This window comes from Glossina fuscipes, unplaced genomic scaffold, assembly GCF_014805625.2.
Source record: "Glossina fuscipes isolate IAEA_lab_2018 unplaced genomic scaffold, Yale_Gfus_2 113, whole genome shotgun sequence".
NCBI classification, from domain to species: domain Eukaryota; kingdom Metazoa; phylum Arthropoda; class Insecta; order Diptera; family Glossinidae; genus Glossina; species Glossina fuscipes.
The window spans coordinates 2,460,839-2,475,321 of record NW_023998456.1 but is presented as its reverse complement, the minus strand read 5'-3'; the positions used below and the strand labels follow the sequence as shown (position 1 = coordinate 2,475,321).

At 35.1% G+C, this 14,483-nt stretch overlaps 1 protein-coding gene across 3 annotated transcripts in view; it reads left to right on the top strand.

Moving 5' to 3' along the window:
• LOC119639781 overlaps window positions 1–14,483 on the top strand; it is a 112,535-nt gene that overhangs the window by 57,897 nt on the left and 40,155 nt on the right. The window contains exon 1 of one of the 3 annotated variants that reach the window (XM_038037440.1): window positions 13,806–14,284. The exons of the other annotated variants lie outside the window; for them this stretch is intronic. The gene's annotated coding sequence lies outside the window, so the exon portion shown is untranslated. Of the gene's footprint in view, window positions 1–13,805; window positions 14,285–14,483 lie in introns of those variants that run through there. 3 annotated transcript variants of the gene reach the window in all.

Here is a 14,483-nt window from a genome sequence, read left to right as displayed (position 1 = left end):
ATGAATACGTGCTGAGAAGTTACAAGCTGGTCTTTTACCGGTCGAATTCTACCTTCCCTAGCAAATTTCTATAGAACGTACTTATGTTCATTTCACGAAAGCATTTTCAAACAAAAATATGCTAGTGTGGCTTCATGGAGACCACCGTGATGAAGATTTTTGTATTCATCACGAAACGAAAAATTGTTGGAATCTTTCTTCTCTGCAAGTGCAACTGCAACTCTAAAATAAAATCTTCGAGGGAAGAGAATTAAAAAGAATATTTGAAGATAAAAGGGAAGTTTTATGATTCTGGGATTGCATACTAATCGCAAAAATTATTTTAAAAAAATTTTTGTAACAAGAAAAACGTGTTTGTAGCACCCAATTCAAAATTTCTCGAAATGAAATTTTTGAAAAATACTCACCTCGACAACTTTCATTGTTTTCATTCGAATTTTTACAACACTTTTATAAAGTCTTAGCTTAGGTGTGTTCTAGATTTCCCGACAAGGTAATGCAAATATTATTTAGCAACAAAAGATTATCTTTTTCTTGCAGGAGATGACGAAAATAAAAGTTTTTCATTTAGATACGTGTCAACCAAACAAAAATCGAAATGTTTAAAATTCCCTTCGTACTTAAAGCATCTGGATTATGTGACCTTGTCATAAATTGAAATTCGAACCAGCTCGTAGCAGATCGCATTTTAAATTGAACATGAAGTAACTTCCTCGAATTTTGTTACTACTCTCTTGCCTTTTCTTCCAGAGTGATACAATCACTTAATGTTAATATTAAAGACCTCAAATGAAGTGTTAATAATTGAGAAAAACATATGATGTATGTGATAATTTTATTGAAGCTGTCAGAATCTTTTCGCCTTTGTTCATTTCTGTAAAACATTTATACAATAGGTTATAGGCTTTCCACGTTGCACGTTGCAGTTCAAATCATTCATTTTATATTCGCCTTTATACAGAGACACATGTGTACATAACTCTCTCCGCGTTATTCCGTTATCCTTCGGACTAAAGACAACGTTCGCTCAAATAAAATCACTTTCTGATTCTTTGGTTTGGTGGTCTGGTGGTTTGCTTCGAACCACCTCATCCAAGAAGAGCGTGCTTTCATTATAACAAAATTTTAAGAGCAATGAAAGCGATCCGCGTAGTGGTTACCATTCCTTCACTGAAATATAGTAAATTTTGACCGACACGTTCGCACAGTAAATAACTGAAAATGGAAATTAAGCCCACTGGCTCCAAATAATTAATTAATATATAGAGTACTTTTACCACTGACTGGTTTAATTGGCAATTTCAGGCTTTAAATAACACGTTAGCACAATCAAAACTGTTAGTAAACAGATATGCAAAACAGGCTTGGTCACGTTGTCTCCTACTATGCGAATATGATCCGTGAATTAAATAAACCAACTTTGGAAATTTTCACTTTATAGATGAATAAAACGGCTCTTATCAGCGGAATGTTTATTTATTTTATTCAGCTGCAAATAGAACTTAATAGCCAAAGCTCAATATCTTATCAATAAAGAATTCAGTAAAAATTGATCATTTATAAGATGATAAGGGAACGTAGTGATTCATGGAAATGTAGAATGACTGAAAGTGTCTTTAAAGATACAAGTTGTGCAAAAGTACAGGAGTAGACTGGCTGTGAGCTGCGTGCTCCTAGGATAGTTTCGTTTATGACATTAATGCAATGCGCTGACGGATTGAAACAAAAAGGATTATTGATCTACTTCTTATAAAACTTATCAGGAAAATTCCTGAAGCTGGTAGCTCATGCGCCGGTCTGACAAATACAACCCCGTTAGTTTACCAGATACATTAAAAGAGACTATCTATAGTAGGAGCGTTGAAGATGTTGCTCCCTTAATAAATTTTAAGGAAAAAATCACTCTGAACATCTCTCACGTCTTTTTTCCAGTGTAGCTAAATCGAAGAGTATTAACCTACATTCACAAGGCGGAAGCTTAAATCGAGAATTCCGCAGTAAGCCACGTAGACTAAAAACTAAAAAATTTCGGTTCATCAACTCGTTCAAGCAAGTGTCACGTCTCTAACTTCGTGGTCTTGGAATACAAAAAAATATTCCAAACTTGGTCGAAGAAGAACTGGATATGAACGTGTAGTAATGTAGTCATACAAAACTTCTTCGAATCTCTCTTATGAAGCCCGGAAGGGATTTGGCCTATTAACGAACGATTCAACATTGAATAAATTGAATTTCAACTTATAAGAACCCTCGGAATCGTCAAATTCGTCAATATATTTTAGCTTCTAACTATCAACGAAGTAACTAGAGGGCATTATAGTGAACTAAGAAAAGCTTGACTTACGATCCTTTTTTAAATTTACTAACACACCATTCATTTTAGTCCACTAGACCAAAATGTTAAGGTCAGACTAAAGGCTTGCTGTACCACTGGGGGATTTGAAGGAATGGGATATTCTTACATCGTCCGGAAGCATGAAACCTTTCGTTCAAGTTGATTATCCTGACGATTATTCAGTGCTAAGGTATTAGAAAAGCCGAGTCGCCGGATAGCCGGAAGCCTTCGAAAATCCGCTTGTTTGTATTCGGCGAAAATTTGAAAAATATCCCCTATCAATTTTAAAAGATTTTTAGAGGTTGACCGTCCTTTGGAAATACTTTGCCAAATAGCAGACGAAACAGAATTCAATGACTGTGTGTAAGCCTTTTGATTATTAAATGCTCAAGGATTTTAGACAGAATACTCAGCTTCACTATCCCCCTCAATCGACTTGTTCTTGCGAACCAGAATGATTGATAGAAAGCACTTTCCAACAGAATAGAATTCATTGAAGATATTCGTCACAGTTATTGCATGAATGAGCACAAATACGTGAGCAACAAAGCCCGGATAAAGAAAATGTTTAAGGGAAGACAATGATTCTAAGACTTCATCTTCCGAGTATTTTAGGGACCGAAATTTATCATCATTGTAAGATTAGTTAGTATATTTGAAAAAACTCGGCAAAAAAACTTGACTAATCGCTCTTACAATAAAAAAGTTTACTTAGCATAAGCCGTAAGTTACTGTTTGTTATCTTTTCGCACATCCAAACTATGATGCAATTCGGACTTTGTTTATTATTAAGCGAATAATTCGATCGTTTCATTGAAGCCATTAGTATCTTCAGGGCTTTGTTCATATCTATAACACACTTACCGAAAGGTTGATAGGTGTTTCACGTTCACACATAAAATCAGTCTCGCATTTGCAATTCAAATTATTTATTCCATATTTATTACCCCCACCCACCACAAATGTACACAATTCGCGTTAATCTTAGAGGTATCCGGTTTTCCGCTTGACCAAACAGTGTAGTTCATAGGTGCGCCAGTGTTTGCCCAACAAACAAATTTACCTTCTAAGCCAAGGTCATTACTAGACAGCCACCACCAACGCATACCGGGTATATTTTTTTTAAAATACGTATGAATAGCATTCAAATCACTTTCGTTATCAAGCGACGTTAAACGTCCACTCATAGTGCGACATATATCATTCGCCTTGAACCAATTCACCTAAGAAGAATGTTTCTATACTAAAACAAAAGTATAAGAACAATGAAATCCACGAAATGTTTACCTTACTTTTATTGAAATATAATAACTTTTGACCAACACATTCATAAGGTTTATAATTGAAATCGAAAGTTAATAATTATTAGTTAATTAGAAATATTGTTACCATCAATGGTTTTGACTACGGAATTTATTAGCAAAGAGTTATGCAAGACAGATTTGAGCATATTGCTCACTATTTCGCAAATGTAGTCATTGAGTTAAATAACTGTACTAAAGGGGACTACAATTTTGCGAATAATATCTGCGCACTTCTACTGAAGTTTCTACTGAAATTTTGTGAACAATATGAAGCTCATACCTATGAAGAAAAGCGGTTCTTATCATTGCAATATTTATCTATTTAGTTACTATTATTATCCAGTTGTAAATAGAAACCCGAAATCCGATACTAAGAATTTTAAAGATGAAAAGAGAAACTACTATGATCAATACTATAGCAAATAACTTATGGCATACTTTTAATCCTTAAATAATTAAGTAATCACTTAACGTGGGGATAAGACTTAACAAATAAGGTAAATGATTTAAATAATAAATACGAATGAATTGATAATGATATGAACAACAGTTGGAGCAAGGGGAACTTGAATAAAAAATAAACTTGCAATAATTCTTAAAGATAAACTTGCAATAATAGGGTAACTGTTAGCGACCTATGTGTAGGAAAATTCTTTATGATCGAATCCATTGATGCATCGAATGAATGAACATTACTGTTATACATCGCACAGAGTTATGAAGCTGGCATTTCGGGCGCAAATCGGTCGGGAACATTAAAATTTGCTTTTTCATTTTTTTTAAAGGGCCATTTACTCAAGGTATGGTGCCTACGTATGTAACATGTTGACGGCTAGAAAAAAGGGAGGTGAGAGAAAGAGAGAGGGACTGGCCGCAACCTCCTCTGTGCATACCCAGTCGTTAAATGTTATGCCTTTAATGACTGACCATTGATTATAGCTACGACCAAGGTTGCTCTTCCGCCTGAAAATTTTAAACTAGACTATCTGAAGTAGGAACAGGGAAGATGTCATTCCTGTAATATATTTTATAAAAAGGAGCACTCTCAACATCTTTATGAGGAGAAAGCTCCAAAAGAGTATTCGACTAGTTTAATATTACATCTGTAGTTCGGAGTGCAGAGTACAGAAGAACATTCTAAAATTGACTTTGATACGTACGCCGGCTGTTACAAGTGAAATGGTGAACATGAAAACCAGAACTTATCGGAACGTATGCTTGTTTTCTTTCTTATTCGAAACTTGTACAGGGGACTGAATGCAAACTAATCAAGCGGAAAATTTTTAAGGGAATGTTCAATTTCTTTGTGACGTACAAACAATAGTCAATTACGGATGATGACTTTCGAATTTTCTTGCTAATAACAATCTTTCTCACATTAAGAAGCTAGGGAACGATTTCAGCTTTTAACTCATAAAGTCTATTTGCTAAAGCTGGGAGACCAGTTTCAATTACAATATTATTCATGGGCGTCGTCCGAAAAGCATACCAACTTGCTCTGAGTGCTTGGTGATGGATCGGTCTAAGGATGTTGACATTAGATTTAGTTTTATTGCCATAAATTATCAAAGCATAGTCAATTTTGCTTCAAACAAACAGTTTAGTAAGATAAGCAATAGTGTTAATGTGCGCATGGCTTTTTCGTAACGTATTGTGTGAAATTCACGCTTGTTAAAATGGAATTTTTTAACAATATTTGTTGGAAAACGTGAACCCGAGAATAGGGAGCGTCTGCACGTTTAGTACTGGTGAGTCATTAATATGCATCAGTAGATTTCCTGCATCACATATCTGCTTTCGACAAATGTGCATTCATTTTGATTTTGTCTGTTTGTGCATGTGGAGATCTGTCGTCCAATAGATTCGAGGATGTCGTTTGCCTTAATGCTATCTTTTTCTTTTATTAAAATACATACATCGTCCGCGTGGAGACAATGTTCAATTCTCGGTACAGGGCAAAGAATTTTACAAATATCATTGAAAGCGATCTGAAAAAGCGCAACAAAAAGAGGAGATCCTTGTGGAATGCCATCCATATACGGAAAGGAATCAGAAAGATGATTGGTTACTCTAACTTTAAAACGCCGATGCGACATGAATGGTTTGATGTAATTGAAGAATTTGGGTCCAACATTCCATGATTTCGTGTGTCTGAAAAAGACATGAGGACCAACTCTGTCAAATGCTTTTGTGAAATCAATTGAGAGAATTGTTACATGCTTCCGTTCATAAATTGTGTTTGGTTGTAAAATAATCAATATGTACAAGAGCGTCGATGCACCTTCTAACCCGCTTGAAAATAACTTGTTGTTTGCTTTTGAGAGGCAAGATAGACGAGAGATTGGGCGATAGTCTGATGCAATGGACACATTTTTTTGAATTTGAAATTGGAAGATGTGCTATCAGTTTCCACATGTAAAATATATGGCCAGTCAAAAATACCGTCATTTCTTTTTACTTGAATTAGACAGAGCACTGATCATTTGGTAGACCAGGTGTCCTACCCTTCGATTTGGAGAGACAACTTTCAAGTTCTAAGATAGATATATAATTTTCCAGGAAAATGGGGCATCTTTCGATAACATTTGAAAGAGAAATTGGAGTCCTTTTATTTTCGTTGAAAGTACTAGAGAAGTGGTCAGAGGAGTACTCGCACCACACGTTTCCAAAATAATTACATATCTCATCTGCGCCAGTTAAACTTCCATTGGGAGTGCAGATGGCAGAGATTTCGTTCATATTTGGAGTTCCATTGAGTTTGTCGACTTTGTTCCAGACAACTTTCATTGATGTATTTCTGTGAATTCTTTTCGAAAAAAGTTCAAAACTGAGTGCTTTTGGTTTTCGTAATTCTTTTCTGGATAGAGCATTGGCCTTTTTATATAATAACAAGTGAGCATGATCCGGACATCTTTTAAAGCGTTGCCATAAAACCATTTTGTTTTTTCTCAATAACGTAAGCGTGTTGTTCCACCAAGGAAGCCTAGCTCATTTAAAAAAGCTGTTCTGTTGAGGAATGGAGAGGTGAGCAGCCCCCGAATGGCCTTAACATAATAGCATGATCATGGTTGCAGTTCTCGTTAAATGGGTTTGCATTCAGAAATGACTCGGTCTGCTTGGAGTAATTAACCCAATCTGCTTAATCTAGGAGAAATTGAGTCTGTTTTGCCGGAGTAACAGAGAGGTTTAAAAGGTTAAGATCGATTATGATTGGAAAGTGGCTGTTGTTACCTGTTGAGCCCCAGATAGTGTTCCAGCCATTATAGTAGCCGCATATAAGGGGGAAAGACCGGAGAAAAAATTACAGAGTTCTTGCTAAGAAAACGATTGCGGAGGTGCGATATAGAGCGAAAATACTGTAAATTTTATGTTTAAGGTTATTTATATCGCTACGGCTTGTATGCTTGAACTTAAATTTATGCGTTTGTGTGGTATATTCCATTTTATAAAAACATCCACTCGTTGTTTGGAATATGGATTTTGATCAGCATTCGTGAAGTATCTAGTATATGATTTGGGTAGAATATGATTAAAAGAACTTCTACAATGGATCCCTTGAACGGATATAAAGATTGGGTTAAAATCACGTATGTGTGAACGGAGTTCACAAAAATCATTAGTAAGTCCCTTAATGTTCCTTTGTGGAATTTTAATAACTTTATGTAATTGTAGTGACATGGAAACGGAGTGGTAGGTGGGCTAAGCTGACAAGTCAGCGTCTCCGTCGAAAAGGTCCCCTTAGGAATTTTCGTGAATAACTTGTTCTTACTGGCAGAATAATGTGTACTTAGGTGGTTGCGTACATTTGAAGTGCAACGAGTTGAAGTTTGATTAAGGGATGAAAGATTGGATTCATTACAACATTTGTTGACTAGAGTTGAGAGCTGGCGATTCCGGGGAATTTAGTTTATTAGACTTTAGGATACGTGTTGTTGTTTTAATTTTTTCAATAATTGGTGTGGCGTTGATTTTTACAATATTATTTTTGGTGCGTTATGGATCTGGTTTCTTAGTGTGTTTTTTGGCTGATGGTAGAACACGTTTGTCCTTGAAAGGAAATGGAGTTAAAGGCTCGATTTCTATTTCAAGGCGACGGCAGCGCAGGCACTACTTTTATTAAATCTTTGAGTTTCAGTCGGATATATTTCGCGGTACTTGCGTTGCGCTTCGTCCAAGCTACGGTAATTTTCTGTTTTGATTTTTAGAATTTCACGCATTTATATATAACGTGGGCATTGGTTGTCTAACACCGAGTGCTGATTATTGAAATTTGTGCAGAAACTACACGTAAATCTTTCAGCAAGTGGAGCAAGACTGCAGGCAGCACAAGATGAAGCACTGTTTAATTTTTTTGCAGTATGACCCAGACGATGAAAATTTTTGCATCCCATGGGATTTTGAATGTAAAGTTCCACTTTACACTTATACCAAGCCACATCAACTGTTTGCGGTAACTGATAGCGATCAAAGGTTATAATTATCCTTCCTGTAGGAGAGCGAGTTTTTCCGTCGTCATTTAATTTAGTGAATGTATAAAATTCAATCACACTTTGTTTGCTCATTTCGCGAACTGTTTCGTCTTCCAGTACAGTTTTAAGCATGGGGCATAAATTACACCTTTAACCGAGTTAAGTTTGTCATGTAGTTTAGCGCAAATTGGAGCTAAATTTGATAGTAACTTTGACTTCGAGAGGTTTTGCGTCACGCGCGGGTTTCCAGCGACGACAAGTAAATTACCGTCGCATGGAATCGAGATTGTGTCTGTATACTTTGTAATGCTATCTCGTGCTTTTTTTTATAGCGAAAGGACTGATTTGGGAAATTGTCATTCTAGCATCCGTTGAGAATATGTTTTGTCAATCGGAACGATTGTATTAATTATTAATACCGGAAAATCCGAATTTTTAACTTTTTTTCTCTGCAGTGATTTGTGCGCTAATAGATGGAACACATTTGAGTTTCTCTCTGGCGGCCCCGGGGCTGCTACGCCTTCTTGTTGTCAGTTTATTATTTAGTACTCGGAAAAAATCCACACACTGGAAAAAGATTGGGAACTACTGGAAAATGGAAAATGTCAATCCATAATTGTCTTCAATTTTTTTTTTTCTTAATATATAGAGAAAACAAACTCACACACGGTATCCGCGATAACCAGTTTAACAAAACCACTGAAAAGACACGAGCCAAATACACGAAAGACCGAATTCGCTAAAAATTTCGTAAAATAAAAAAAATGTTACCAAATTATTAGGTACTTGCACGTGTTCTGATCATTTCTTCGCTTGACAATGGGATTGAATGAGAAAAATTCATACAATATGTGTTAGTCAAAATATTTTCCATTACTTCTTCCCACCTTTCTGGCAACATGGCGATGCAGTGTCGAACGAACAATATTGGGTTGCCCAATTCATGGACCCATTTTCGCGCTGCTTCAGCAGTTTGAAACTGCGTGCCAGCCATCTGAACGAATGGTAATCGGAAGGCGCTGTGTCTGATCAGTACAGTAGGTCCGAAAGAACTTCCTATTCGAGCTGCAACAGTTTATCCTTGACAGCTATTGCAAAGTGTGGCCGAGCGTTCTCTCTGTTTACCGCTACTGCTGGTCTTTTTTGCAACAATACATACTTCAGTTTATTCATTTGGCGTCGGTAGACATTTGCAGTAACATTTTCACTCGGTTTTATTAGCTCGTTCTACACTACATCTTGCTGATCCCGCCATTTACATAGCCAAACTATATGGCCATAAATGTGCCACTTTATTGTCGATGTGAATGGTTCTCTTTGGCTAACTGCTGACTCTTTACGGTATGGATCACGCTTTGGAAGATCAACTTTTCATCGCTAGTCACAATACTCCACAGGGAACTTAGTTTTTTTGCCTGACATGCAATGAAACCGCGATGTTAAAACATTCGATGCCGAGGGGTTCGGTACCATTTCGTGTGGAAGCCATTTTCCCTCCTTCTGCATCTTTCTCATTGCCTGTAAAGTCTAGAAACAGCTGATTCATCAACTGCTAAAGTCTTTGAAAGTTTTTTGAAAGTTTAATTTGGATTTTCGTCCAGTAAGTCATTCTCTTCGACCTCTTTCATCTTTCCTCCTGGCCATTCTTTGTCATTGACATCGAAATCAGCAATTTTTAATTGTTGAAACCAAATCCGGCAATTGGAATGTGATGGGGAATCACTACAAGTGTTTGATAGGCATCGCTAGCAGGTTTCTTTAAATCGAAGAACAAAAGTAGTGAGCGTCGAAAATGCAGTTGTGAGCGTTCTATGATTAGCGACTGTATACATTGAATAGCTTAATATGGTATTGAATGAAAAACTGTTATCATCGAAGTTAAGCGTTTTTTACAGTAATAATACTTCGCATTACTTCACTGATCAAAATACATGCAAGCACCTATTAAAACAATATCTTCTTAGAACCGTAAGACAATTCAAACTCTAACTCATTCTTATCTATGTATTACGCAAATGACGGTTTAACGATACATAATTCAATTTCCGATTGGAAGAGCTTTTATTACATGTCAAGTTCATGGGTAAGCTTTTGCGACGATTACTTCTACCCTACGCCACATTTCGTGCAATCATGGTTTGCAAGTATGCAGTTGACTTCCAGCAGAGACTCAGCATTTGTTACACAAATCAAATTAAGAATAATTTTCATTCTCTAAAAATATGTTCAAGCTGCAGATTGCAATTTTTTGAGATATCTTGATAAAATTTCATACAATAAGGATATGTTTCGGGCCAAAGACGACCTCTTTTGAAAATAAAATCAATCGACATAAGTATTTAAGTACAGCAAGATGCAAGTATTTAATGGTCGGCCTTGCCTAATTATAATCTTTTAACTTGTGATTCATGGACGATATTTTAATGTCACCATTAGATAGTTGTTTAATGCTAAATGTATAGATGCCTAGGTGTTCTTTTTAGCAATATATTTCGGAGAGCACCTTTGTGCCCACCTGAGTATACTCATGATTATTATTACATATACATGTGTGCCTGCATTTCCTGTCTAACGATAAATTAGAAAATTGTGCATTCAGGCACAAAAGTCTTCTAAGCCAACTCGAGCATTCGTAGCTTACTGACAACGAAATCGATTCCTTGTCTACTTTATTTGTCGTAGCTGGTGAATAGAGTATTTTTGTTATCTCGCAGTATAGTTACCATAAGGTTGTTACGAGTAAATTAATCTTATGCGTACAAGCAATAAGATGAGGAAATTATGGTATAAGCTTAATATGCACGCATACCGTATTAAGTACTATAGCAAAAAGCTTGCTATCTTTATCTGTTGTTAATGAACAAAAAATCAATAAAATATTTATACTGACCTACGACGACATGGACTTACATAAGAGCACTGGACCTCATAGGTTAGCTATAGGTTGAATAAAATCTTTTATTTTTTAAATCATATGAAAAGTCATGCAAGGGAACTTTTAAAGAGCATGAAATAAAAAAAGGCTTACATAGTTGATCGTATTCTCCTTTCTTGCAGAATTATTGAGTTGTTTGCTTCAATACATTTTTTTCATTCGTATGTGCATGTATAGGCCTTTGGTTTATTTTCCATTGGAATTTTCCCATTTTTATCCTGCTGCTTAGACGTGTAAAGACATTAAATCCTCAAATTTATGGTTCATGTTTAATACAGGTGTTAAGGCATAAGCGTAAGCTTTGAGTATCTCATGCAAATGCGTATATAGCCTTGATTTTATACCAATATGTTGAATACTCAACAAGCAGTCATGTGTGTGTTATGCAAACATTCACACGTGTAAGTATTAAAGCATGATGTGCGAACATAATCGTGGAGTGTTGTAGTATAGCCGTGAAAGGTTATTAATTTATGGTTTAATATATCCCAGGACATGAAATGGTTTAGTGCAACTTAAATAAGAGAAATAAATGAGCATTTCAGTGCAGTGTTAACAAAGCTGAAACTTGTTTATATTATTATTAACGTTCAAAGGTTTAGCAAGAGTATATATGCTAGACTTTAATAGCGACGGCTTAGAACAAACGCAGATGGAAGAAAATGAATTTAATAATAAAAATAACTTTTCGTACATGATCTCTTCATTATAAATTGTATGTTGGATTACTCAATGTGCAACTTTATTGATCTGGTTTAGCTATTATGGCCTAACTGGCGGTTTGGCTTTTGTTACTTTTTCGAAATCATATTTCAAACACAAAAGCCATCAGGATTAAGAATTATAATGAAAGCCCTATATGTAATCCCTTTCTCTATCTCTCTTTCTATCTCTCTCTCTCTCTCTCTCCCTTTTATTTTATAATCTTTTGTATCGATTGATCTGCAAAGTATTTCAAATTTAATAAACATTTAATTTTTATGTATAATTAACTTACGTATGTTTTTTAAATATTTAAAACGGATGATTAAAAAGCTTTCAAAACATTAAAAAATGTTTTAATTGTTTTTTTTTTATGCTTTCAACTATTTGTCAAGTTTTTTTCATGACAATTATTTAAAACAATTGGTTTCATATTTCAAAGCATACAAAAAACAAAAAACTTTTCCGCAACACATGGCAGTATATAACATGAAAAAACGCTGAATAATAATAATAATAATGTTAAACGCAATACAGATATTTATTGTTCTTGACATCTTTTTCCACAAATGTTTGCATTTTAATCAAGCTAATGCTCGACTTTTTCTTCTATGCATGATAATCAAATTCGAGATTTCGATCAAGGTTTTTATGAGGCATGATCCGGTGAAAGCACATACGCAATTCTTTCCGTCAAATTATTTAAAATAATTTTCAACATCCGAGGAGATATAATAATTTTGCTTATATTCACTTGGCATCATAAAATGTGAAAGTCGATAATCAGCGCAATGATTACCTGAGGCAATCATTGGTGTCCAGATAGCGGTTCTCTATCTTTTAAAACTCTCATCTCGATTAAAGATACAGATAGAAGAGGAGAACATGAAGGACATATTCGCAGTTAGTCTTCGAAGCTTAAGATTTAAAATTTGTACCTACTGAACACACAATTGCTAACACACTTAAGCTCCAAAAAATGAAATATTTTCAAAGTAAAATCGAATATAAAAGACATAACTTTAGCTAAGCCTAATATCAAAAATAATATATTGATTAAAATATAAAAATTTGAACCTTCTGAAGTCTTAATACATTTTAATTCAACCATTATTTCCGCCAGTGACTTGTGACGAATTTTCTTTTTTCTTTTTGTCAACTCTAACGCTTAATTCGAACAACATATGTTACGTACATACACACACATATACAAAGAGCGCTTCTCTTCACATTTCTGGTAACGGTGTGTTTAGCTAATAGCTCCAAATTGATAATATGTTATCATAAGCTAACAGCTTTACTAGCCTAACTAATATTTTCATGACTATCTTACAAGAGGCATCTGTTGGTCTTAACTTGAAGGTTTATATTAAGAGAGCCTAATGAGAGAAATCAACGGATAAAAGAACGCAACAATCTCCCCCATATGCCGTACTGTACTGCACTCGCTGATTCCCACGTCGGAAACGTATGATTGTTACTAATAGGGCAATACGGAAAATCAGCTGACAAAGCATGTGTTTTCTGCTTTTAATCTTTTTTTCCGAGATTAGTATGTCCAAGTTAATATTATTTCGTGATCAAAGTCTCCTCCTCTGACATCTGTGAAGATTGCAATATTACTGAGTCTGCCGAGAACCTTATTTTTGAGTGCAGGAGGTTTGACATCCTTAGACAGTGTTTCAGTATATTTAACTTGTATAACAATTTATATGAAATTTTTCGTGCTGGTAACTTTAGACATTTGAAGCAACTGACTGCTTTTATCAAATCAGCTGATTTTTCGTTCTAATTTTGCATTTATAATTTCTATTACAATCACGAATCGCCTATACTTTTTGTTTTGTCGGCATTTCTAGCCGGATTTTGGCTGTACAGTACGGTGATTTATGGGTTGACAGCGGAACAGAGCTTCTCATAGCGAACACTCTGCCACATCAGTCTCTACCTATGCTCAAAGTTTTCATCAATCGCTCTCAACTACGTTTCTGGATTATGGATCTAAGATTAATTTAACTGGTCCAATCCATTTTCAAACAAATCAAAAAAAATGAATAAAAAAATAAAAAAAATATTATTACGTGATGCAAAACAATTTTTTTAAAAAAGAACATTTTATAAATCGAAAGAGAATCTGTCCAACCGATGAATTTTGAGTTATGGCGAATGAAGTTCGAGAATCCACGCTTGGATGGTACCGTTTTCAGCTATCTGTACTAGTCGTGCATCGGCAGAGATATGATATGTGTAAACGAAACAAAATATAAAAAATTTATTCTTTTGATCTAAATAAGTTGCAATAATTATAATAATATTAGAAAAAAAAAAATTTTTAAGCAGTGGTCTTAACCGGCATGTGCCATTTCTATTGAATTACCGTGGAATTGCTCTTTTTTGATGTTGATTAATAAATAGGAAAACACTGATACGATCCGCTAAGTTGCTACGGACTCGTTCTTTCTGACGTCCTTCTCTAAGTGCTAATAAGGAAAGATAGCCTTCTCGAGAAAACCCATTGTCAATAAACAGAAATGAGATAGTAAGTATAATTTTCGAAAATAATCCTAAGTCCCAAGATGTAAGATTTTGTATATATATACAGATAGCCTTTCGTTTGCATAGGGCAGCCTGCGGCAAGTTCTCCAGCTCTCAAGCTTCCCATTTTACAAGATAAACGGGTTTTCCTGCATTTACATGTAACAAGTAACTCTTATTTATGAATTTTTGATTGATTATTT